Here is a 4,931-nt window from a genome sequence, read left to right as displayed (position 1 = left end):
AGCCCTTCCGCCGCGCATTCCTCGCCCTGTGGCGGGAGGAGGTGGGGCGGGTCGCTCGCTCTCTGCGGCCTTTGTGGCGTCCGAGAGGCTTTTTAGAAAGACGAGCGCTTCCAAGCTTTTCTCTGGAGTTTTCTCCTCGGGCTCTAGCCCATGTCAACAAACGGTTTTCAGACGGGGGGGGGGGGAGTTTTTTAAAACTTAGGTTTTCTAGGGATGTGTGCCGCCCGTTCTTCTTGGCCACCTGCCATCTTCAGCTGCCTCTTGTTAGTCCCCCGTTCGGCGCCCCTTGCTTTGCTTTTGACGCAAACTCCCCGCGGGGGCTGCAAAGGTCCAGGACAAATCGAATAGAAAGCGGAGGACTGGCAGCCGCAAGCAGCCGGGCGGCGGAGGGATTTCTGGAGTGATGGGTCTATGGAGACGTGGTCCCTTTGCTCCTCAAGCCTCTCTTCGAAACCTGCTCCCTGCTTCCTTTATTTAGTGCTGAATAAATATCAAATACGAGTGCTGTAGAGCACTGTGTGGAGGGATAGTGGCATCTCATTCGCTACAGTGGAGTGAATGGGGAGCAAAGCCCATGAATTGAATTGCCATGCCTGGATTGGAGGGCTTTTATTTATGGATGAAAATATAATAACTAGGCTGGTGTGACAGCGTTGTCTCTATAATGTCTTGAGACCAACCAACCAACACCCCGTACAATAATGATAGTAACTTAATACAAAATGATACAATCAATAATGGAACCTTGGAATGGCAGGAGTAACTGGCAGCAGTGAATTCGAAGCAAGGAAAGTACCTTTAACTTCACCCTGGAGTAGCAAATGGTGTAAAAAAATAAATAAAACGTCCACTCAGATATTTACATAATAGAGATTGGCAGGAAGCATTTCATTTGAAGTGACAGTGGTGAATTATAATGACATTAATTCTAATTGAGATCCTTTCTTTCTAGTCTTCATGCTATAATCTTATGCTGTTTTGATAAGTCTTTCAACAAATAAAGTCATTCATTTTATTTATATGCAGCATTTCCCACAAATACATTGGTTCCCAAAGCAATTCACAGAAAATAAGCAGTCTTTAAATGCAATGGTACAAGAAGAGCACAGAATAAAAACAATAATATCACCACAACATAACCCTAATAATTCCATAATTAACAGTTTGCGTGAAATATATCAAAGAATATTCCACTGTAGACTGTTATCCCACCATTATTCCTAGCTAGATCCTTCCTTCCATTTGCACTGCATAGGAGTGAGTGTTGTTGCTTATGTATCTCAAATGACATCACCTTTGGGAAAAAAGGACGGTATGAGCCCACTTGGGGGAAAGCCCAAGGTTTGTAGAAGAAGTCCAAAAAGTATTTATGTGGGGGGACATAAGGAGAGGAAACCCCAAAGGCACCCCGATGAGCACTGAGCATGCTCAGCCACCTTGGAATGCTGACTTGACTTGGAGGGAAGAAATGGAATGGAATAGGCTAGAATATCTTGGGAGAGCAGAGTGCATGGCTGATACATTGCAACAATGAACAGGAGCATTCCACACTGCAATGTTTTGTTCTTGGTACCACTCCTTTCCTCTGTTTCTAATGTTTAGGCCTGAGTGATGTTGCCTGTTTAGCCATAGGTAACGGATATGGGAAGCATCATCATCCTGCGGAAGGCCAAGGTTTGCAGAAGTACAAAACATGTTTAGTGGGGTGGGAGCCCCATGAGCATGTTCAGTGGTTGTGGAATACTGACTGACTAATTAGCAAGGGAACAGGGAACTGAGGTTTGTCTGTGAATGACTAACTGGGACAGTAAACAGGAGCACTCTGCACTGCAACTTTTTTTTGCAGGTCCCACTTGCACTTGTCATTCTACTGTGGGTATTGCCATTCCTTTTCAAAATCTAAAGAGAATCATTCCACCACAGGCAATTTCATTCACTCTAGATTTTTTTTTTTTTTGAAAGTTGCTTATTCTACACTAGAGTCCAGACAGCTTCGTTCCACATACATTGTACTCTAGACACCATCAATCTATCCTCATTTGCTATGCTTGTCGTGCCTTTTCATCATTCCTCCTTCTTTTTTTTAATATGCCCCAGAGGCCTCTGAATCCCTAGTAGACTTAAATCAATTTTCACAGTTTTGAAATCAATCCATTTTCCAGTTCACCCCCACACTTGTTCTCTCCCCCCACCCACTTCTCTTTTTAATTTGGCTGCATTCATTTCTCTAGCAATTTGTTCAGACAAAACCCAAAACCAAACACTTTCAGGAGTACGATTAAATCTGCAGTGCTTGTTTGGGACTGATTCCAACTTGGCTGAGAGGCATGCTAGGTTTCATGTCATGTAAGCAATAAACACTTCACTGTGCAAACGGTTGCTTCCTTTGAATGTATGGCCCAGGCAGTCTTTTATAAGGGATTCTAACTCATCTTTTAAATGTGTGATTTGACCTTCACAACACCCCAGATCACATGCAATGAAGAAATGTCTGCTAATCAAACTGCTCAGGCTTGGCTTGTCATAAACTCTGTATTTAGTTTTAGGTGAAAGAATCTTCCCCAAACATACTTGATCAATGCTGTGTGGTTTCTTCTTTTTTATTATTTTAAAGGCTTGTCACAATCTGCTTCAGTTTGGATGAACCATTATTTCTAGGTCAATAATGAATCCTTTTGGGCAGGGGGGAGGAGAGCAAACATAAAGAATAGCAAAGAAAACAAGAGGCGAAGGAATGCGTTTGAAGCCAACAGTTTCCAGCTGTTAGTCTTGATTCAAATGTAATTATTTTCCAAAAGAACTAAAGAAGAGACACGAAATTATGTTTCTGGGTCAGGGTTTGCAATGAAGTATGCAACTAATTCATTCTAAGGCACAAACATGCTGTAGCTGTTTTCTTCACCATGGTAATATATTTTCTTCACCGTGGTAATATATCACGAGAATGTATTCTGCACCACATTGCCTAGACATGTACCATATATTCGGGCAGACCTGGATTATTCAAGGCCAGGACAACAGGATTATCACCACTACCTTGGGACACATCAATGAAGCACTGTCACGCATTCCTAAAGTGTGCAGAAGAAATTGTATTCCTCACATCTGTGTTTTTCCCTTTCCCTGGTGAACTCATGAGAGTGTATGTAGAGTCTTTTTATTTTATCACCACAACTGTTCTGTGAAGTAAATTCCAAAGAAGGTAGCAAATGTTATGTTGCACCCAAAGCAGACAAAGGTCCTCTGGCACTTTAATGACTCACAAACAATATTCAAGTAGGTAAATGAAATTTAGGTTCATAGTAGCCCCGACAGAGGGAATCAACCCTGCCAAATTTGAGATGGGTAGCTCCAGAAGTTTTCATGTTAGCCACCTTTAAAGTTGACTTTGTCCCCACCTGTTTCTCTCTCTTTTTTAAAATACATTTTGAATGCATATATGTTCCAGTTCATGAAGATTCTAGTAAAAGTTATCTGATTCATGCAATTGCAATTGTATAAATATTCATTTTCTTCTTCTTCTGCATTACTTTGCCTGTTGGTTTTCTGTAAATGGCTGCGGATACATGATTAAGAGTTTCTGTCAAATTGTGTGTGCACCACTTCAAAAATGGTGTTGTCTGTTCTGCAAGTTGAACTTGAATATGGATCGGTGTTAACCTACAGAAAACTAATGCAATGGAAAATAAAAGATCTGCTCATCTCTACATTGAAAACACTTAACCACATTGTTTCTTAGTACAGGCCACATAGGCGCCGACTCCATGGGGCCTGAGGGGGCCCGAGCCCCCTCAAAAATTCGTTTGGGGGGGCTCTGCCCCCCCAATAATTTAAGAAAATTGCACACTTAGAATTTGTCCCGGTGCGCGGACTTTCCCCTCTCTCTTCTTTTGCCCCGCGGATGGATAGGAAGGAAGGGACGAGGCTGCGCGCTCCCCAGCCCAGGCTCCTTGCGATGCTTCAAGCCCCGGCAAGCTGCACCCTCTCGGCGGCACGCTGCAGGTGCTTCCCCAATCCCGTCCGGGCACTAAGAGCAGGAAGTCGCCCTGCCGGCTCAGAGGAGGTAGCCCAGAAACGGGGAGGGAGAGCAGGACGCCGCCCCGCGCCACCTCGCCTCATGCGCCGCCTTCTGCGCGCACACTCGCTTGCCGCTAGAAGCCCTGCAGAAAAGGCCGTCGGGTGCAGGAGCGGCGCCTACGTCGCGCTTCCCGGAGGGGCGCGTCGCCCGGCATTGGCGCGCGTTTGGGCGGGCTGCGGAGGGCGCGAGCGCTGCGTGCGCCCCAGGAGGCCGGCGAGGGCGGGAAAGCGGGCGGCTCGCTCCTCCCGCGCGCCCGAAGGGGCTTTTTTGGCGGTTCCCCCGCTGCTACGAAGTCCTAAGCAACGAGAAGGAAAGCGCCTCATGAGCATAGCACTGGAGGGTGAGTCTCAACTTTTCTGGACGAGCACTCAATGTGTTGCAGATATTAAGCATAAGAAATGCTCCTCATTGTCCACACCCATAAAAATATTCAAACTTTTACTGGCAGAACTCATTGAATTAAAGCAGAAAACATCAAATGAAACGGGTCCCAAATATTCATACAATGTCCAACATAGGCTTAGCATCTTACAAAATATGAAAATGATCCAAGCTGATCTGAAAGCAAAGGTCTCTCTCTCTCTCTCTCTCTCTCTCTCTCTCTCTCTCTTTCTCTCTCCCCACAGCCTGCATACCAGCCTCCAGACTGTTTACTCTCCCTTCAGGAGAGTTTCTTTTACACATTCATTGAGTTTGGGAGAAAAGACACTTCAAAATGGGAGATTTTGCAACCCAGTAAAAATTATTAGTTATATTATGCTGCGGGCACACTTAGAATTTGTCCCGGTGCGCGAACCTTCGTGTAAAGTCTGGCGGGCCAGCGCTGCGGCCGCGGCGACATGAAAAGGACTGG

The sequence above is a fragment of the Podarcis cretensis genome (assembly GCF_951804945.1).
Source record: "Podarcis cretensis genome assembly, chromosome: 4".
In the NCBI taxonomy this organism is placed as follows: domain Eukaryota; kingdom Metazoa; phylum Chordata; class Lepidosauria; order Squamata; family Lacertidae; genus Podarcis; species Podarcis cretensis.
Note: the sequence above shows the minus strand (reverse complement) of the source record.